This window comes from Micromys minutus, assembly GCF_963924665.1.
Source record: "Micromys minutus genome assembly, chromosome: 5".
In the NCBI taxonomy this organism is placed as follows: Eukaryota; Metazoa; Chordata; class Mammalia; order Rodentia; family Muridae; genus Micromys; species Micromys minutus.
The window spans coordinates 1,311,348-1,334,007 of NC_137974.1; the positions used below are offsets into that span (position 1 = coordinate 1,311,348).

At 43.4% G+C, this 22,660-nt stretch overlaps 2 pseudogenes across 2 annotated transcripts; both read left to right on the forward strand.

Moving 5' to 3' along the window:
* The first annotated feature begins 944 nt into the window (after positions 1 to 944).
* Positions 945 to 1,900, forward strand: LOC308420867 (transcriptional repressor CTCF-like; annotated as a pseudogene). The gene has a single exon. The product of its transcript is annotated as a transcriptional repressor CTCF-like (transcript).
* A 10,705-nt stretch (positions 1,901 to 12,605) lies between these two features.
* LOC308420991 (DNA-directed RNA polymerase II subunit GRINL1A-like) lies at positions 12,606 to 13,680 on the forward strand (annotated as a pseudogene). Its single transcript has one exon. The product of its transcript is annotated as a DNA-directed RNA polymerase II subunit GRINL1A-like (transcript).
* Positions 13,681 to 22,660: the final 8,980 nt, after the last annotated feature.

A 22,660-nucleotide genomic window follows, 5' to 3' on the forward strand; every position in this document is an offset into this window, starting at 1 on the left:
CCGAGTACAGGGTTGTCTGATATGGAAGGCTTAGATCCCATACTTCCGTATCCGTTCACCATTCTTCCGTTCTAACATGGCAAACAACTGTTCCTGCTGCTCAAACTCGGCTTGTGATCCTTAGCAATGTGGAGATTTGTGACTTCATCTTGCTCATCTGGTCTCTGGGGAATTCATTTTCTTCTTCAGCAACTGGTGTTTGTCTTTCATCTGCGAACAGAGTTCCCTTTGCTGTTGGGATCCTCCGCCTGCTGGCGTCTGTGACCCAAATGCACCTGAAGATCCTGTCTAGCGAGCTTTCTCCAAGGCGTTAGAGGAAGAGACCACGTCCCTGTCGCGCCACTTTCTTCTTTAAGCTGGTCTACCTGGTGCAGTAAGGAAGTGTTGAGACATTCTAGCTCGTTGGCCTCTTCTTTGAGGGCATTCTTCACCTTCTATTCCAGTTAGCTCCGTCTGAAGAGCCACAGCTCCGAAGACACGCTACTGAGTTCTCTCTGCTCGGACATTAGCCGGAGTTCTTCCGGCTTGTGGGAGAGAAGTTCCCTCTGCTGATCCAGCTTCTGCCTCATCTGGTTCCACTTTCAGATTTTCTTACTTGTTTTTCAGGTTATTCACTTCCTGCCTGTGGCTTCTGTGTAGCTGCGTTTCTAACTGCGTTTCTGTGTTTCTAACTGCGTTTCTAACTGCGTTTCTAACTGTATTTCTAACTGCGTTTCTAACTGCGTTTCTAACTGTATTTCTAACTGTGTTTCTGTGTTTCTAACTGTGTTTCTAACTATATTCCTAACTGCGTTTCTAACTGTGTTTCTAACTGTATTTCTAACTATATTTCTAACTGCGTTTCTCAGAGCTTCACTCACAGCTCAGGCTAACATCGTCTAACACCCAACTCTTGAGCTCTGCTTCTCTCTGAAGGGCAAGTTTCTCTTGGTTATAATTTGGCCATGGACATGATCATGCACAAGCGCACTCACACGGGGGAGAAGCCTTATGCCTGCAGCCACTGCGACAAGACCTTCCGCCAGAAACAGCTCCTTGACATGCAACTTTGTCCCTGCGGCCTTTGTTTGTTCTAAGTGTGGGAAAACATTCACACGCCGGAATACAATGGCAAGACATGCAGATAACTGTGCTGGTCCAGATGGTGTAGAGGGGGAAAATGGAGGAGAGACAAAGAAGAGCAAACGAGGAAGAAAAAGAAAGATGCGATCTAAAAAAGAAGACTCTTCTGATAGTGAAAATGCTGAGCCGGATCTCGATGACAATAAGGAGGAGGGGCCTGTAGAAATTGAACCTGAGCCAGAGCCTCAGCCTGTGACCCCAGCACCACCACCTGCCAAGAAGAGAAGAGGGAGACCTCCAGGAAGAACCAACCAGCCCAAGCAGAACCAGCCAACAGCCATCATTCAGGTTGAAGACCAGAATACAGGTGCAGTTGAGAACATTATAGTTGAAGTCAAAAAAGAGCCAGACGCCGAGCCTGCGGAGGGGGAAGAAGAAGAGGCTCAGGCAGCTACCACAGATGCCCCCAATGGAGACCTCACGCCTGAGATGATTCTTAGCATGATGGACCGGTGATGGCGGGGCCTTCCTCGTCACCAAGACTGTTGGGCTGTGTTTAAACGGCCCAAATCTTAATATTTCTTTCTTTCTTTCTTTGGCTTTGGGAACGGCATAATTTTACACCATTTTATCAAACATACTGAGAACGAAAACTTCAAGGATGATGTTAGAAAAATGTGATTTAACTAGAACTTGTTTGATGTTAGCAAATCATGGAATGTTCTAAGTCTCTGAGGGTTTACTGTGAAGTGCTGAGGACAGTGTTGATGCCTAATTAGTTTTCTTAGACGGAAACAGACATTGAGCCCTCTCTCTTGATTTAGTAAACCACTCCAGAATGGCCACAGGTTTCCCAGAGTTCTATGTTCTTCCCAAGAGAGTTTTTAATTGTAAATGCAGACTTGGGAAAGACTTAGACTTTTAACCTGGTTTTGCTTTTGCTTTTCCTGACTCCCTTTGCTCAGAGTCAGTTGCACACCAGTAGGATGGCATGCTACGATCAGTTTCTGTCCTGAAAGCTTTGCCTCTTTCTTGGCAAAGTTTCTGGTATGGTCAAGCTTGTAAATAACCTTTTTTACACTTTAATCTTTTCCATTAATTAAGAGGTTGAAAAGAAGTACAGTGTAAGAATAAGAAAACCCAGCATTTTAATTATTTTCAAATTAAGGAGATACGGACACAGACTTGGTGGTATGTGAATGTTGACCGGATCACAATCATGTAGCAGAAGGGCACTGGGCCTGTCGCCTGCTAGTCATGGGCACCATGTGAAAGTCCTGATTTCCAGCTCATGGAGCCAGCATTTGAACCTTGAACAAATAATTTTCATTTATGATTTCCTCATCAACATTTTCTTTGCTCTGTTTGTAGCTTAATGTTCTGTTAAAGCCAGAAGAGTTGATTATGAATGGGCCACAGCAGCCCTGGTAAGCTGGGCCAAAAAAATTTCAGTAGGTCAGTAATTTAAACTTTAAATCTGAGGGAAAAAAATTATTAATAATAATGTGAAGCAAACCAACTTAAGAAGTGATTCTTGCACATGAATTGTCACATGTTACATGTTTTTAAAGAGCCTCAGTCTGACTGATTTCAAACACTTTTTTTTCTTCTGTGTATTGCTTTTAAGAGAGCTATCAGTTAGCTATCAGAATCTAGGTTGATGCATTTTTGTACTTAGCTGTACTGTGTGATATTTTTCATTATTTTAGGATGCCAACATGAGACCTGTAATAAAATATGTAATGGGGTTGAAAGCTGGGGAGGAGGATCAGCTAATAAATCATAACGAATTAAAAAAATAATAATAATAATTTGGCCATGGTCCTCAGCTACAGTGTGCAGCTTTCAGCCGCTCATCTTCACACTCTGAGCTTGTTTCCAAGATGTGTGTGGTCTGCCTCCATGTTTTCTGTTTTCAGCCTCCTCTCTCCTCACGCTTCCTGACTGCTGCAACTGGAGGCCTGTCCAGAGAGCACTGGTCGCTCAGACTTGTGACACGAAATCCACCTGAGCTCAGAAATCCCACCCTGTTGGTTGGGCCGAAGCCGGGGGTTTTGAGTACTGTCCCCGCCTGATGTTCTTAAACCCACTCCCCAGCAATACTGGCAGTGAAACTCAGGAATGGAGTGGAGGAAGGAGATATACTCCTGATTCTAAATGCCAAATGTGCCAGGGATTGCTGGGATTTATTCAGGTCAAGAAATTGCCTTAAGAATCCATGTAAGGTAACTTTGAAGCCAAACAGACTGTGAAACAAATCGATGTCTCACAGAGCCTACGATGGGGAGCTTGTCACAGCACGTGTGTCACAGAGACTATGATGGAGAGCTTGTCACAGCACGCGTGTCACAGAGCCTACGATGGGGAGCTTATCACAGCACGTGTGTCACAGAGACTACGATGGGGAGCTTGTCACAGCACGTGTGTCACAGAGCCTACGATGGGGAGCTTGTCACAGCACGCGTGTCACAGAGCCTACGATGGGGAGCTTGTCACAGCATGTTTTACTTAGTTTTCCTGTGAAGAAAAATTGAGCTGCAGATCTAATATGTAAAAGGTAATTTAGACAAATATTTAGAAAGAGAAATCTCATTATGCTATGATAAGTAATTCCAGGCTCTTTTCTGTGTATTTGTGAGGACATGTGTAAACTTTTCTTAAATTCAAATAATATGTATCCTATTATGTATATTTTACTTAAAAATAAAATCACAGAAAATTTTTTTCACGCCAATAACCACTGACTCAAAAAGCTAGTGCTGAACAAACCCCCTAGATGGGTAGTTTCGTGGGTTCCATAATGTCTTATTTGTTAAATGGTTAATGTAATACATTGCATGGTGATTGTTTCTTTAATCTAAGTATCTGGAAATGAAGTACTTAAATGAAAAGGTGTAGACCTTTCAAACAGTCTTGTTGTGGGAAAGGTCATGCTGTTCACCCTACCTTAGCAGTGGACACGCCTGGCTTCTCTACTACTCTTCTGTCGAGAAGTGATATCTCTCCAGGAAACCAGAAGGCAGATAGAGTCTGCATTCTCTGTTTAGGTTATACATCCAAACACAATAAAAGGGTAAAACAACAAGCCATGAATTAGGAAATATTTGTAGCACACATAACTGAAAAATAATGTTAAAATTTTTAGTACATAAGAAATTTCTATGAGGCAATAAGAACAAAATAATCTTATAGGAAAAAATGAGTCAAGTATGTAAACTAGAGGCAACTCTAATAGCCTGTAGACATCAGTAGTAAATAAATACAGACTGAGGTGAGAGACGGGGAGTAGACACAGAAAGGAAGGGAAGAAAGTCAAAGGAGAAAAGGAGGTAGGATGGAAGGGGAGAGGAAGGAAGAAGAGAGAGAGAGAAGGGAAAGAGGAGGGGGAAAGATAAGGGAGGGAGGGAGGAAGGAAGTGAAGAAGGGAGGGAGAGGGAAAGATGAAAGAGGGAGGGAGGGAAGGAAGGAAGGAAGGAGGGAGAGATGGAAGGAGAGAGGGAGGGAGAGAAGGAGGAAAGGAGGAAGGGAAGGAGGGAGGAAGGGAAGGAAGGAGGGAGAGATGGAAGGAGGAAGGAAAGGAGGGAGGGAGGGAAGGAGGGAAGGAAGGAGGGAGGGAGAGAAGAAAATATGAAAGAGAATGGGAAGAAGAACAAGGAAATAATGGAGACACCAGAAGGAAAAGAAGTCTCTAGCCAGTTGAGAATCTAAGATTTCTGAACAATCAGTATTTGCTAAAGGCCTTTCTCCCTCCTGCCTACAAATCTCTAGTTTTCTAGGAATGTTACCAGAAATACCATTTACAGTAAAATGTATATGTGCCCTGAACATCTATACCCTAATGGTTAAAAACCCAACCAAGGAACCTCCAGAGCCACCCTCTAATCTCACTTAACAAAAGCAGAAAGACAATGGAAAGGTTTCTTATAGCACCAAAATTCCATCTGGCTAGCACTTAACTGTCACCTCTCCCTTGAAACACACTCTGGTACCCCTTATTCTGTCCCCCAAGCATCCATCTTTCTCCTAGCTTCAAATCTACTCTTACAATCCACGTCTGGGATGTCTTTTAACACATGCTGATGCTGACTCTTCTTTGAGATGCTTTTCCTTCTTCCACCGCTTTTCTTCACGAGTTTAGCAAAACTTCATTCCATTTTGTGCCAGTGCCCAGAATTCTCTTCCATATCAAAGACAAAATTCAGGAGTTTTGCTTGTCTTGTTGTTTTGGTTTTGTTGTTTGTTTCTTTTGTTTGTTTGTTTGTTTGTTTGCTGAGACAAGGTGTCATATATCCAGAATGGACTCTCTCACGGTGTGGCGGGGCGTATCTGGAGGTTCTCTCCCATCTCCTCATTTCTGCTGTAAGAGGCTTCAGCCTCAGCCTCACTTCTAGTTTATGAGTTCTGGGGTTCAAGCTCAGGGATCTGTGTTTGCTAGGCAAGCACTCTGCCAACTGAGTTAGTTTTCCTCAGTTGAGATCCCTAAAAGATCAAGAGACCTTCTCAGTGTGCTCTGGGCAGCAGTGTGGAACAGTCCCTCTGTCCATGCTACTCCAGGCAGGCTTGAGGGGGGATAAAAGGGAGAAATAACAAAACAGGGGCAGTGAGAATGAGGAGGGAGAGAGGAGAAAGAAAGAGGAAAACTAGGAAAAGAGAGAAAGGAGGGAGGGAAGGGAGGTGCCAATCTCATTAGGAGTCAAACAAAGGCAGGATACAAACCGTAATGAAACCCTGCTGGATCTCACCACATTTGCAAGCATGTTAAAGTTACCCAATAGCAATCAACCACTTGAGAAAACTGTGACATAATCAGACTGTGATGTCCAATGTTAATTGTCAGCTAGATAGACTGGAATCACCTGGGAGATGGGTTTCTAGGCATGCCTGGTGAATTGATCTCACTTTCACTCATTAATGTGGTGAGGGCCTGTCCACTGAGGGCGGCACCATTCCCTGAGTGGATCCTGGACTGTGGAAGTGGAAGCAGGGAGCTGAGCAACAAGCACGAATGTTGTACTCTGGTCTTTGCGAGGGATTTTACATGACTGGCTTGTTAAGCTCCTGCACTATGACCCCATCATGATGGATGGGACCTTGAAGTCAGAGCTGAAAGAACTCCTTTCCCCAGTGAGTTGCTTTCTCAGAGTATTTTATCATAGCAACAGGAAAAGAAACTAACACAGAAACTTTAAAAACAACACATATTTCTACGGCTCAATAACACCAAGAATGAACATGTATGTATCCCAGAAGACAGGAATATCCACAGTAGCATTATCTCAAAAGGCAGAATGTCCATCAACAATAGCTAAAAGTCTATAAATTCAAGAACCAGTGAACTATAGAGCTGTAATAAATAAACGGCCATGGCTATATATAGTGATGTGCAGGATGGTAATATGCAATTAAGAACAAAAGGCTTTATAGCAGATGCTTGATTTTGTGGGGTTTTTTTCCCCCTAGATTGTTAACCAGATGACATCTTTAACATTTGAACTTGAATTTATTTTTATTACATCCATTATTTTGTGTAGTGCGGGGGAAGCACATGTGTGTGTCACACATGTGAGGGTCAGAGGGCATTTGCAGTGGGGCTTCTCCTTCCTCTATGTAAGTCCCAGGGATCAGATGTAAGTTATCCAGCCAGCCAATCGGCAAGCCCCTCTATTCACTGAGGTGCCCCACTGGCTCTACACTCACCCTTCTTAGAAATCAAAACCAAGTCAACCAGACTCCAAACTCAGCTGTTTGACTCAGAAAGGGAGGTTCTGCATATGTAAAATGCACTGGTTATTTACATGAGGTGTCCTTCTCTGCTGAAAGGACTTTACTTACAGAGAGAAAGCATGAAGCTTGCATCTGCCAAGCAGAGCACTGCAGGTCTCATTGTCCCCATGGATGACTTTACAACAATTTCACAACCCTTGAGGACCACATCCCCTAAGACCTGGGCCACTGGTGCATGTATAGAATGCAGTTTAGTGGAAACTGACATATAAAAGATGTTACACTACTGGCCCAGCTGCCCAATGCCCACATCTGTGGCCAGGGTCCTGAAAAATGTCACCAAACAGCTGTGTCAAGAGGGGTAGGGACATACTACCTTTTCATATACAACAAATAGTAAATATACCGCTGGGGGAATGGAAGCGGAATACAACAGCAACTGAGAAAGATGATTTGGTGGGAGTTTAACGTGTATTCATTTGTGAACACTAAGTACATATAGGTGAATTCTTCCACCTCAGCTATTCCTCGTTTCTCTTTAATGTGTGAGTTCCACCTCTGTGCTTTAAATATGCGGCTTCTCAGACGGACCCCTTGACTAGCACTCATCTCAGTGTACGTTTTTCTGTCTGCCTCATATAATTCCTGCAGTCAGGGACTGTGTCGCTCTTTATACTGACCCCTGTGAGCTCACAAAGGGCTTCCTTTCTGCTAGTCTAACTGAATCTCATTTCCCAGCATCTTAAAATAGTCTCTTGGTTCTAAGTCGTCTGTACTGCCGAGTTCTGCCTCAATGGCATCCTCTGCCTCTTCCAGCATCAGACTTCATCTTTGTTACACGGAACCCATCCCTCCCGTACATCCTCATTTACCATCTAACTAGGTGTGTGATACAGGGCTGACCAATCAGACTATTCCATCACCCAGGGGCAGTGCTTAATTCAGGCCTAAAGCCAGGCCTGGCTGGGTTCTTCCCCAAGATTCTTTGCCAAAGCAACCAGAAGATACTTTCTCGGATACATCCTGGGGTTTCGGTGCATGTACAGCAGGAGTCTACACTCAAGTTGCCTTCCTGTTCAGTTTCCAAAGTCAGACTGGCCAGGATACAAACAGCAGGTTTGGCTCTGGCAATGGAGTTGAGCTCTTGGATACAGTCATCACTTGGAGCAGACTCTGCTCAGGGGTCACTCAGTTGTAAGAGTTAGAAGAGCTCCTTTTATTCCCAAAGAAGCCCCTTTGTATGGTAGCATTGAAGGCCACCAAGACAGTACAGCATAGGGAAGGTCTGTGGGCTGCAGCAAGCAGGCATCAGAAGCTCGGAATAAATTGGGTTTGTTTCAGAGAAATTCTTCAGTAGTCTGGGTAGTCAGAAGCCAAGGCAGGTAGGTGCACAGCAGATGTGTGTACTTTAGGGGGAGAGCCTGAGTGGAAGTCCCAGCCCTCAATTAAGGAATCTCCTCAGGATTTGCACACATATCTTCACTGGCAACTCAATAAAAGGTCATTTTGATGCAGACCTGTGTTGAGTCATTTTTTTATGTAACATTATTTGGAGTTTCCAGTGGCCCCATCCTGGACATGAGAAACCAAAATAGAAAACACAGGCCTCCTCCAAACCTCTAAGTTTTCTGACGAGAAGAGTCAAAAACTTCACCTAAAGAATAAAAACATCAAGGGCCTCAGAAGCAAAAACTCCTGAGGCAGAAGGAAAGATGAGGAGCTGTTAGTGTTGGCTGTGACTTTGCATTAATATAAGTCAACGTGGGCTGAGAATTAAACAGCTTCATCTTGGGACACCCCTAGCCCACCTATGGAGAAAGCCCAATGCTGTACCCAAGATGTCTATGAGTTCCCAGGATCCTGTACTCTTATAAGAATGAAGAATACCTTCTCACGTGGGACAACCTTCTCATCCTCCCATCTAGATGGATAATCATCAACCAGTTTCACGGTTTAAGCAATAATGAAGAAAACACAGAAGCACGGCAGATTCACATGTGCAAACATGGTCACTGAAAAGAACCGTCATTGTTTAAAATCCTTTTTTTCCCCCTTCACCACAGTACTCTCTTCTCCCTCCATCTTCTGCTTCTTCTGTCCTCAACATTAGGCTCTCTCTGAGTCAGGTTCAGACACTGCCAACTATTTGGCTAACCCATCAATAGCTAACCCACAATTCTGCATTTAACCGCTAAAACTTTATTAAATTAGCCTTTCTTCACAAATTAATGAAGAACAAGTTTACTTTGTGTGTTAGAATAATATTTTATATCACTACAAGATGTTAAGAACCAAAGGAACCTCACACAGTAGCAGGTGCTAGCAGGTGCCTATAAAGCCAAGGACCTAAGAGGCTGATGCTGTAGGGTTGCCACAAGTTTAAAGTCATCCTCGTCTATAAGAAGGATACAAGAAACACCTAGGTAGATAATGATCCATGACAATAAACAAAGAAAACAAAGATGTCCCCAAATGTGAACATCTTCCCTGTACCTCTGAGTAATAGCAGGTTTTCACCGGAAGCCAAAGGCTGCTCCCCCTTCTCATAGCCGTCACCCGGCAACAAGATAAACAGTCTTTCTACCTTTATCTTCATCAGTACCACTTTCCTGTTTCCTCGGGGTCTGGTCCACCAATAACCAACAACTGAACACAAAGTCAACACAGGGAGAAGCAACAGAGCTTCCGATGAGGAAGAATGACAGAGAAGGAAGACGACTACCAATTTCTCCTCATCCGCCTTTGGGACAAATTCCATAGCAACAGCAGCACTGGAAAAAGTCAACCATCCGTCAAAAAATATTTTGACTGTCAGCACACAATGTGTATGGAATCCTTTTCCTGCGCTGCCCTTCCTTGGAGCACCTACTGTCATTCAAGATAGCAAGAGAGTTTAAAATAGGCACATTTAGGCTATGATTGTCTTGCCTGGTTTATGTTGACCACAAAGGAAGTTGACTGGAGTGGGCAAGCTGAGGAGCCCACTGTGTGCTTTCATGAGTGTTTGCTCTTTGATGAGTTAGATCACATGCTAAGGTATTGATAGGATTATGTTTATCAAAAATTCTCCAGTGCAGAAAAAACTACTGGAGCTAAGGGCATAGATTATACAAGATGTGTATAATACACACATACACGTATACACACATACACACACCACACATATACACATGTACACACATATACACACATATAGTCATATACGTCAATCTTTTGGAAGCCAAACCACCATATTGATAAACAGAAACTGTTTTGCTTTGTTAATCTTCAACAAATTATTAATTTATTTGATGATCATGGAAAACATAACATAAAGGAGACAGAAAAATATCCATGGGAGACAATGTCATATCATACTTCAAACCTAATGCATCTGAAAGACATTCCTGTGGCTGATTCTGCTAATGCCCAGAGACACACAACCCTCTAGACTTCTCAGAGCAGCAAGGCAAACTCTCAGGCCATGTCTAATTAACGTGCTTTCTGTCAGAAGCCCGGTTGTGTGGTACGGTCTTGTCTCTTTTTGTTCATTCTGATCAAGTATACTTATCAAAAGTGTTTTTTGGAAGATTCTGAGGCTGCTTCTGAAATCAGAGTCCTGATTGGTGATGTCTGCAGTGGGGGGAGAGGAGAGAGATGCAATTTTCCATGTTTCCTCATGGGTGTGGAGCCCCCATGACTTGTAAGACGACCTTCCTCATACATAGTTTTCATGAGCTCATGACTCCTTTCCAGAATTAAGGTCATTATACCTGCATTACAGATCTGACTGTAGCATTAAAGTCTTGAATCAAATGACTGAATTTTCTTGTTCTCTCTCTTCCTTTCCTTTCTCCTCTTCCCACCAACAATCTCTATTTCTTTCCTATTGCTTTCCTTGTAAACGCATTTTGAATTTTCTATCTGGACAAAAAATAAAGCATAGCCAACCACAGAATGCAGCTTCGTGATAGGCATATGAATTCGCTCTGAAGGTCAGCGCTGCCTTTTTCAATGCCAAAGTAAAGAAAAGTAACAGCCATGGCCCATAGATTAGTGTTGCTGGTATTACTGTGGAGTGTTAGCATATGTTAATTATACATAATGGTGGGTTTCATTATTTACATTTTAGACATGTATGGCATGCATTTTGATCCTATAACCCCCCATAACTTTTGCTCCCTCCACCCCACTGGGCCTCTTTCCTTCTCAGTTCTTCTTTTCATGCCTTAGTCTTTCCTTCTGTATTCCACTCAATTGAATTAGCTTTGGTTACATAAGCAGAGATTGACAGGAGCGTGGACGCCTTCGTGTAGCTACATCAAAGAAAACGTCTCTCCCTCTCCCAGCATCTGTTAACTGCATCCATATCCTTGAAAAGTTTCCATGGAGCTGTGGTGGTTTAAATACGCTTGGCTCGGGGAGTGTCACTATTAAGAGGTGTGGCCTTGTTGGGAGAAATGTGTCACTATGGAGGTGGTCTTAGAAACCCTCCTTCTAGCCACGTGGAAACTAGTCTTTTCCTGTTTGCCTTTGTATCAAGACATAAAACTTTCGGCTCCTCTAGCTCCATGTCTGCCTGGACTCTGCCATGTTCCTGCCTTGATCATAATGGACTGGATCTCTGAACCTATGAGCCAGGTTGTCCTTTATAATAGAGTTCCTTAGGTCATAATGTCTCTTCACAGCAATGAAAACCCTGTAAGACAGAGCCTTGTGATTTTCTCCCCTCTCCATGACACAGTTGAAGGGGCCAACATACTGAAGGCCTTCTGCTGTTAATCACAGCTACTGGAAGTTCATGGGTACAATGCCAGGTCATGCCTGGAACACAGCATTTGAAAGCATGTTACTCCTTCCTCCCCTTCTTACATTGTCCCACACTCTCATTCACAGTGCTCCCTGAGTCTGGGAGAAGAAGACATAGATAGCCTACTTAGAGTTCAGCTTTCAACAGCAACCCAGCACTATGAGCAGGAACTGCTTCCCACTTCAGAACTAAGCCTCTCTAATCATAGCTCACAGCAGCACTAATCTATGGGCATAAATTAAAACAGCAAATCAACAACAGCATTAGTTTCTACACCAGGGCAATGGCCTCCCAGCCACAGGCTTGGATCCGGTTTATAGCAGTAGACACAACAGACCTGAGAAAGCGGTTGGCTGCCCCCAGAACAAACTTACCACTATCACACCTGGGACACATCTTATCTGGCCAGTCAACAGTATAACAAATAACTCGAAGGTTGGGGTGTTGCAGGTCTATTTTGGGTGATGCTAACCAAGTCACCCATGAATCATGTTTCTCCACTTGAACCAGGTATTAGCTTTCTTTAGTGAGACCAGCACCAAGTACCCTGAAAGTCTAAACGACTGTCTGCATCCTTGCTTCACCCTGACTTCTGGGCCTTCAGAGAATAAACCGGTGTGTGTGAAGTATGTTGACATCACTTACTTTTCTTACTTTAAAAAAAGTGCCATTAGATCTACTGTTTTACATCATTTCGTTCCCCACCCCCGAAGTTCAATCTTAGATGTCTTTCTGTGGCTTATATCCTTCAATCATCTTTCAAATGTTAAGTATGTCTTTGGAAGTAAAGAGCATGTGCTATAAAACTACTTGCATTTATCCAAAGAGACAGTTGCCAGCAAGTCGAATCTGTAAACTCTGTGGGACATGGCTTGCAGACACAGAGGCTGGAAAATCTGAGAGGTACTACAGAGTAAACTCTCCAGGGTGGGCGTGCAAATTTCCACGTGGGCTTGCCGAGGATCCAGGGACATCATAAGTGGAAAAACAGTCCTAATATTGAGTCATAAAAACCCGCAGCCCGTGCGCAATGTGCTCGCTGCCCCGCGGCTTCGAGCCCCCAGCTCCCGAGTACTTGGGGCGGCAGGGTTCGGCGGAGCTGCGGGAGAGGCTGAGGCGCCAGGAGAGACTTTTGCGCAACGAAAAATTCATTTGCAAATTGCCCGACAAAGGTAAAAAGATCTCAGACTCCATTGCCAAACTGAAAGCTGCCATTTCAGAAGGTGAAGAGGTTAGAGGGAGAAGTGAACTGTTTCGTCCTGTTAGTGTAGACTGTAAGCTAAAGCCAAAAGCAACCACGAGAGTTGATACCGACAAGGCCCAGGATTCTGACCTGATGCTTGATACTTCTTCATTAGTTCCTGAATGTTCCTCAGTAGATAGTAAATCATCTAAAGCAACCTCAGAAACACAGAGACCTACACATCTCACTCACAGAGGCAATGGAGAGACTTTGGAGGCTGGCTGCAGTGAACACCAGCCCAGCTGCCCACAGGAGAGCCCAGAGACCCTCATCTGAAGTTAATGAGCATCTCCCCCAGCACTCAAGTCACGTGGAAGAGATTTCCAGCAACGTCGACAGTCTGTTTATCGATAAGTTGCAAAGGATCACAATTGCAGACCAGAGTGAACCCTCAGAAGAAAACACCAGCACTGAGAGCTCTGCGGGACTGCAGAGTGAGACTCCCAAGAAGCCTCATTACATGAAAGTGCTAGAAATGCGAGCCAGGAACTCAGTGCCCCCTTCTCGTAAGTTTAAGACCAATGTGTTACCCACACAACAAAATGACTCACCAAGTCATTGTCAGAGGGGTCAGTCTCCTGCGTCCTCAGAAGAGCAGCGACGTAGGACTAGGCAGCATCTTGATGATGTCACAGCAGCGCGCCTCCTTCCACGCCACCACCTGCCTGCACGGCTGCTCTCCATACAAGAGTCGCTGGCCCTGCAGAAAGAGCAGAAGCAGAATTATGAGGAGATGCAGGCCAAGCTCGCAGCACAGAAACTAGCCAAGAGACTGAATATTGAAATGCACAGCTACAATCCAGAAGGGGAGTCTTCAGGGAGATACCGAGAAGTGAGGGACGAAGACGATGCCCAGTCCTAGGTGAATGCTGAAGATGATGCTGGGAGATCCCGAGAGCTACTGCTGAGTTCTCACCGTCTCATCGAACTTCCTAAGTAACAAGACCAGTGTCAGACCTTGTTGAGGGACAGCATTTTTAAAGCTACACAAAGGTAGCTACAAAATAAGAACCCAGTTTGTCTTTCAGAAGATGACCTTCACATGCTTGAACAGTTTAATATTTGAACATTGTGTTTGGCCGTATTGTGTTACAGTTTTGCGGTATATTGTTCATTGGTCAGATATTTTAGTATGAGTAGAGCACACGTTTTCTTTAAGATAACTGCTTTTTCCTTATTCGTACTCTTATCAGATAGCATTGTTTACACCCTTCTGGTGAAACACTTTGTTATCCCAGGCACCTAACGTGACTTAGGAAGGCCTGGTCCCTTCCTGAAGGGGGCAGTGTAAAGAATGGTGCGCATGCTGCGTGGACATGGTCCTGAGATGCTGGATGTGCAATACTGTGGAAGACATTCAGACAGTGCTAGTGTATCTGCTGTTCCTGTCTTCTCTGGGGGCGCTGCAGTCTTCCTATGGTGAGGATGAGGAGCACTGCTGCAGTCTTCCTATGGTGAGGATGAGGAGCACTGCTGCAGTCTTCCTATGGTGAGGATGAGGAGCACTGCTGCAGTCTTCCTATGGTGAAGATGAGGAGCACTGCTGCAGTCTTCCTATGGTGAGGATGAGGAGCACTGCTGCAGTCTTCCTATGGTGAGGATGAGGAGCACTGCTGCAGTCTTCCTATGGTGAGAATGAGGAGCACTTTGAAGAGGTGCTGAGTCGGGGAGGGTCTTCTGAGCTGGTGTGGGAGCTGCTCCTGGCTCCCCTCGGCTCAAACTCATTGCTGTCTTGGTTGATAGGTCCCTGTACAGGACACTCATGCTTGGTAAGAAAACCAATGTTTTTCTTAAGAGTTACAGTTGAATTGTCAGTATATTGCTTTTTTCCTTTTTAAACCCAAAGAGGTGTCTGTAGGCTGCAGAAACCTCAGTCATGTATGTATACATTTGTGTTGTTTAAAATGATTATATGATTGTTTACAGCAAAGATAACAATGTTTTCAATAAAACCTTTGTCTATTATGTGGAACTTGTAAAGGAGAAATAAAATACCAATCAGAGCAAAAAAAAAAAAAAAAAAAAAAAAAACTAAAGCTGTATTTTCTTCACTTCTGTCTTTTCTGCTTCAAACTAACCCCTGCTTCTTGGTTTGCATCACAGTCTCAGAGTAGTGGTTGCTGATTTCTCAAATGAGCCTTTGTGACTTTGAAATCTACCATTTTCGAAGGGAGCCTCCCTTTCAGCCTTAAATAGAATAACAGATATAGATGTGTTCTTAGCTCCTTAGGGTAACATACTTTGTTAGTGACAGGATATATAGATGGTAGATAGATAGATAGATAGATAGATAGATAGATAGATAGATAGATAGATTGATAATAGATACAGAGATAGCTAGATAGAGAGATACATGAATAGATACATACATACATAGATATATACACAGATAAATAGACAGATACATATATATAGAGAGATACATACATAGTTAGAACTTAGTTTAATTTTCCCTTGATTTAGCTAATTGACTTACAAATATGCCAATGAGAAAGCATGTGCCGGCATCAATTAGTCTTCAACTGAAATTTTAAATTGAAGTTAATTTTCTTTAGTTAAAATTAGGCTCTAGTCAATCAGCAAAATAATAATAAAAATGACTATAACCACACCATGTAACCAGCCAGTCCAAAGCAGAACATTCTATTCTAGGGAGAAGAAGGGTGTTTCTCCACTTGTGCAGGGGTAGCTCACGGTCAGTCTCTTCATGAGGCTCCTAGAAAGAGTGAAACATACCACCTGCTACATCCTCATGCTGTTCTTAGAGCATCTGTTTCCCATACAAAATACAGCATGTAGTTTATACTGTTCTTGGTTTATAAATTTGCGTGATAGATATACTATTACACTTTTCTCCTGCTTTCCTTAGACTAAAAGTCCTGCGTTCGCTGGTCAAGGAGACTGAAGTTAATCAGGTTCTGACAGAGACTTGCTCTTGCTGTCATATTGCTCTACACACTGACATTAATCTATAATCATATTGAAAAAGCATAAAAACTACTTTAAACAATAGAAATTGGAACATAAAACAAGACAAAGAAGCAGATGTTTGATATATGATGAGGGTCCTCAGAGACACCACAGTAAAACCATTCAGTACTAAACCCAACACCCTACTGTACTCTCTTCTTGGCTTTTATACCCAGTAAGGTTTTCAACAAGGAAAAATAATAGCACTGTGTAGCATGAAAATAAAAGGTCTGTTCCAAATGAAATTTCTCTTTCTCAATGGGTATGAGTTTTCCAAGTCAAACCAACTGAACACGAAAGAACTTAAAGGCTTCAATTAAACAGCAATAACCTGAAGCAACCATAGTTTTTAGTCAGAGCACTCCGGAGGAGAAGAGAGCACAACTCCTCTTCCCATTTAACATTTGTGAAGAAGGGACTGATGTGGGCGGTACCACTCCTCTTTCCATTTAACATGTGTGAAGAAGGGGACTGATGTGGGCGGTACCACTCTGCCCAGGAATCATGATGCTTTGAAACATCCATGTTGTCAATATTTAAATGATGTTCAAAGATGCGAATTCCCGAGCTGGGCACCACAGGGGTCTGGGCCTATCACAGTAGATGGTGAGCCTCCAGCATTCATAGTTTCTTACTATGACATCTGTCACCATGCTCATTAAAGATGAACAGGAGAATACATGTGGTCACCAGATTCATATTTGTCCCTGAAAGAAAACTGCATCCTTTAATTACCCTTTACCATCTTATTGCTCCAATTATTACTATAACTTTGAAATACTTATTTGACACAGGCTTTTTAATCAAGAACAAACAAGACCACACACCCCCTGGTTGATATATTAAAAACACATGTCTGTTATGATAACTACCCTCATGGGAAAAAATGTCCAGTGAAAAGCCAAAAGCCAAACAAACTAATGGAATCAAATATAATTTTAATCCTTTTTTTTTTTTTTTTTTTTTTTTTTTGCCTTATCCAAGGTTGCCTGACTTTCAGGCTCGGCTGCTGTGCCCTCAGTGTGCTGCCTATGAGGGACCTTGACAGTGTTCCTGCCTCCTCCCAGGGGACCTCAGTTTGGTCTCGAAAGGTCAGGGTACACTTCTGATTTCAACTTCGCCACACTTCAAAAAGAAATGAGGATTTCAGAACAAAGAAGAAAGATTGGCCTATGACATACTTAAAATTAATTTTTTCAACAAGCTGGTCTTCAACAGGATATTAGCCAAAGTTTTCCATTTTCTACCTAGAGTTTTCTAAGATTACTCAGACAGTGTTGAAAAGAACACTAGATACTAACTAGGAAATGTGAGCACATGATATTAAATAATTAGTATGTAAAATATAGGGGAAATTGGCATTCACTGAGGAAAATTTACAGGCATGTTGTTACACAAAAGCCTATCTGAGTAGGTGCAACAACCCCCAAATAACACTGTAAACCCTTCACCACAGGACTCAGAAGGAAAGAAAACATGTGAAGGAACCTGAAACTAACCGGAGGGAGCAGCTGGAATAAAACAGGACCAGAAACGGTGCCAATGGAAGGCAAGGTCATGTTCTACTTTGTGACCCTGGAAAGGCGGAAGGCTCATCAATGGAACTTTAGTCGAACTACTTGGTTTTGACTTCAGATGCTGGTGAAGACTGAAGAAACCCCCAGACTTCCCAGCCACAAAACAGAAAATGGATGAGGCCCTGCTTATCATTTGAGACAAAACATCAGACAGACAGTTGGGAGGCGGAGAGCTGTGTGAGTATGTGTGACACAAGTGACAGCCATGGGAGTTGTCTGGCTCTGGGCAGGGTGTGGAGACAACAATCCACAGAGACATTGATATGGGCTGAACGGTGCAGCCAATAAGGCCTGTTCACAGTAAATGTCTGAACAAAAAGAATGCAGAAAACAGCGAAGGGGCAAAAGCCAAACCTTAGGCAAGGCCTTCAGTTATGAAGAGGAATGAACCAGAGGGTCCCAGACTCAGGGGGAAGAAGAGAAGAATAGTGGCAAGGGTCTGGAGTGAAAGGCCGGTTGAGAGACTGGCCTTTGGAGTCCCTGGAAACAAGGAACAGAAGGAGCGTGGGTACATCTTTTAGGGAATGTGGTTCAAAATGCCCTTTGGAAAGAACATGATTCTTACAACTTTGCCAAAGCCCTTTATGGTAATGCTATGGAGTTGGAGACCACCGGGAAGGACCACTGGACTGAATTAAGATTACAATTAGCCAAATTTATGTAAACAGTAAGCAAGGCCACAGCCTTTGAGCCAAAACAGAGACATTGCCATGGCAAAGGCTTGGGCAGGGAGGCAGTGTGAGGGAAGAAGTTTTAAAATCAGAAACCACAAGATGATCTTGTGTATCTACACAAGCAAACCAAGGGCTGTTCTGCTCACCAAAATTTGGTAGTCAAGGTGACCTTGAAATAATCCTTAAATGCCTGCATAAGCAGGTTACAGAAACCAAAGAAGTAATTAATTATATCATAACAAGTACCACTGTACATTTTTTGATTGGGTAATTGGGAATTTATCTTCCAGGGACCGGAGTCGGAGCAGACTGGGCACCAAGATGGATGCCTAGCACAGCCATCACAGCTGTAACAATCACAATACAAATCAGGTTAAAGTTCCTCTGAGAAAAAGAGCTGAAAACTTCCCAAAAGGGGAACTGGGGGGAAGGGGACAAAACAGAGGAATTCTCCCAAAATGGCTAGGAGAGGGATCTCACTTACTAAGATTATTCTGATATGAACATTAATTCCGTCCCTTCAGCTTTCTAGGGAGAAAGCACGGAGCAGGGAGACCGGGGAAGCAGGGCTAGAGACAGCTCAGTCAAAAAGCAACTGAGTTTGATCCCCAAAAGTCACACTTAAAAGCCAGATTTAGTGGTGTGTGTTTGTAATTCCAGGCTAGGAAAGGCAGAGAAAGGCAGAGCCTTGGAGTTTTCTACCCAGCCAATTTGGCCGTCTGGAACTATTCAGCAAGTTCCAGGTCAATGAGAAATCTTCTTTTAAACAAAAGGTGGAAAGCCAAGGACAGAATAACCCTCAGGGTTATCTTCTAACCTCCAAAATCACACACACAAACACACACACACACATACACACATACACACACACACACACACACACACACACACAATGAGACTTTTGCACATACAAAACAGAAAAAGAGGGTTTTGGATCTGGGTGCAGGGAAAGCAAAATCTTTCTCTGTGTGTTAAGAAAGAGTTACAGGAGAAAATTTGTTGGAAAATAACTGAAGTGTTAACTTGCATCCTTCCATCTTGACCTCCCCACTCTAAACACCCACATTGCTGTCCTCTAGAGTTCTCTCTCTCTCTCTCTGCTTTACATTTCACCCTGCACTCCTCCAGTGTTTCTTCTCGGTCTCCTCAGCTCCGTAGGTTCTCTGTCTCACAACGCTCTGTATCCAATCCCTTTCCCTTTTTATCTACACTCTGTCTGGCTGACCAGCATTCCAACTCCAGCCTGTCCCTAAAGGATGGTCATAAAGTCTGGAAGTAAAGGTGGCTCTGTCAGAGATGATTTATTGCTGCTGTGTTATAGTATATGACAGAACAGTACAAGTGTTTTCAGAATTTATAGCCGTTTAGTATGTATTTATGGTTTCCTGATCACTCTCAAGCCAAGAAGTCTATGGAACATCTCCACTTGGCATCCTCAGACTCTTCTCACATATAATGTACAAATCAAATCCCACCCTTTCTTACAACTCCTCTTGTGTTTCCTGACTTACAGATGAGTATCCTAGTCCCTAGTCAACTTTCAAAAGCACTGGACATTCCAACATGCCTCAGTTGTCCCCAGGGCCTCCCTCTTCGTCACTGATTTCTTCTTTCAATTGGTCACCAGCCCTGTCTACTCTACTTTATAGACTCCGTTTGTGGCAATTCCCACCTAGTCTGTATCTGCTAATCTTAGCCCAGGAACGTCCCATGGCTGGCCCTGCCTTGACCATTACATGGGAGCTTCTCAACTGGCTTTCCCACCTCCAGCTTCAGTTTCTTCTCATCCCACCTCTGAAGAATCGTCCTGGGTGCACACCTGCCTGTGATGGCCCATTACCTCAAGCTCTCCTGCCACCAGTCACTGAACAGCAGAGCCCAAGCCACACAGCCTGACTACAAACCCTTTGTCCCCCACTCCTCTTTGGCTCTGAAGCCATGCTCACCTAGGTGGTTCCACAAATGCATCTTGATCCCTAGCTTCTCTCTCTGCCTCAAGGCTCAGATCAAGATGCCTGGTACTAAAGCCTCCTCTCACTACCAGCATCCTCCCAGCTACTCTTTCTTTTGTGCTGTGAGAGCAGTTCATATAATGTAGTATCTTCCAAACTCCTCCTAACATATAGTGATTATATGTTTCATGGAAGAACAGCAATGGGGGATTCTAGTTCGCTTAGAACTGGAGAGGAGTTTAGATTTCATATTAGGAAAATGTCTGGTGTGGTCAGAAATTACTTTGGACGAAGATTTGAGATGGAAGAGTTAAGGAAGGCCCAATCATAGTGACTACATGGGGACAGGACCTTAAATGTAGCTACCGATAGTGCAGAAAAAGGTCCCCTTCAGAGGGCGAGGGGATATCGAGACTGGCAGCCTATTCAAGACACTCAAAAAAGTAATAATAATAACAGACAGTCCAGTGCTTTAACAGAAAGATACAGGAAGGGAAGGGCTGTCAGCAAAACCTAATTACATAACTATATTCCTCATGGTCCTAAAATTGGGACACAAGAAAACCTGTAACAAAGAAGGCTTTGGGTAGAAAACAATGCCCAGTCCTGGGGATAAATTAAGAAATTGTCAGTAGAGCTGTGGCTCTTAGCAGGTTATCAAGACTCCCAGTCAGGCCCCAAGATGGAATCTCACTGTCCAGATGCAGAGGACCAGGGTATCAGGAACATCATGGAAGTGGCAGAAAAGCCAAAGTCAGTGTCAGTCACAGTGACCTGAGGCTGGCTTGGGAGACTTGAGACAAGCCCCAGAGGTGAAAGGTGTTCCTCCAGAGGCTAAAACTGAAGCCACGTCCTCTAGCAGCCAGGCAGACTCCAGAAGTATTGCTGTGTCATGTTGTTTTTTTTTTTTTTTTTTTTTTTTTTTTTTTTTTTTTTTTGTATTGTTTCTTTTCTGCTTAGTTGCTTGTAGTTAAGTTTCTTTGGTTGTGTGTATCTGTGTACAGATAGGTACATGAGAATGCCGTGGTGTGTAAAGGTATCCAGGGTGCTGGACAGACTCCCTTAACCCAAATAATCTGATCACAGGCATACCCGGAGGCTAGCTTAATCTAAATACCTCTTAACCATGTGCCTGAAGCAAGTCTCCTAGGTGACTCCAGAATTCCTTCTGGGCTTTTCACTTCAGAAGTCGCCAGTGCAGAACCTAAGTGCTCTGTTGGCCCTGAGCAGGTCTCTACAGTAGTGAGCCACAGCAGGAGAGAAGAAGAGGTCAGCAGGTCATGGAGATGCCCTTACCAAGTCCCACTCAGTAAACTGAGGATTGGGTCAGACCTCTATTGAAAACTCAGAAAGTATAGTGATGTTAAATCAAAGTTGCCTTGTTTGTCTTTGGCAAAATGACCTATTAAATATAGTTTTCTTTTGTAGTTGAAGAAGCTAAGAGTTTAGAGATATGTGAAATTCCCAAACCTATACTTCTATTGACAGTAGACATTAGTCAATACAGAGGGAAAACCCAAGTTAAAAAAAAAAAAGAAATAAACACTAGTTAAATGCACTAATGGGCGTTGTGGAGAATACCTGTACTCCCAGTCGGAATGGCAAGCTCAAGGCCTGTCTGACCTATATGGGTTCAAGAGCATCCTGGGTAATTTAGTGAGAACCTGGGTGAGAATAAAAATGAAACAGTTATTGGAATAACTCAATGGTAGAGATTTGCCTAACACACATAAGGCCCTGGGTTTGACTCCCTAAAAGCAAAAATACAAGCAACCAATAGATACCTAAACATTGTCTGGGAGTTCAAACATACAGCTAGAAAACTGGCATCTCATGAGGAAGATGGCTCAGCTTGGAGCAGCTGAAGCTTAAAGTGCAGGCATAAGGAGCTGAGTTCAGATCCCCAGAACTTCCATAAACAACAGGTGTGGCAGCACACTCTTGTAACCCCAGCACTTGGGGGACTGACTGCGACAGGCTAATCCCATGGGCTTGTTGGCCAGTCAGTCCAGATACAACAGCAAGTATTGAGTTCAATAAAGGTACCCTGTCTCAAAAATATGAAGGGAGAGAGGCTATGTAGAAAAAATGCTTGGCATCAGCCTCTGGCCTTCACAGTTACAGCATAGGAGAGCATAGCCACATGTATATGTGCACATAAAGTAAATCTCTGGCCACATCTTTATGCACAGGTGTGAGCATACTCAAACACAAAGGTGTGCACTCATGTATACGCTATACAGGAAAAAAAGGAAAAGAAGGGGGAGAGAGAGAGAGAGAGAGAGAGAGAGAGAGTGTTCCCAAGGACCAGCTTGACCCAGGTGGGATTGATTGACATTAAATAACTATGAACATCAATGGTTTTATAGGTCTAATATCTCGTGTAGAAGGGCAGTTTGTATCTTTGTCTATTTGATGTAATTTTGGTGTGTAGAGGGTTTGTGGATTGAGAGTTGGATATATAAACCTGTATGAAAAACTATCAGGCTGTAGAGTTGTGTTTGTGTTGAGTTTTGGGGTAAACAAACACTGAGATGGAGGTGGAAGGCAGGCAGAGGAAAACCACCAGGGAAGGGAGTTGCATAGACAAGTGGAACTGTGGTGGCAGATCAGACCCAGCACCAGAGGTGTGTGCAGTTCCGTATCTGAGGAGTGAGACCTCAGGGCTG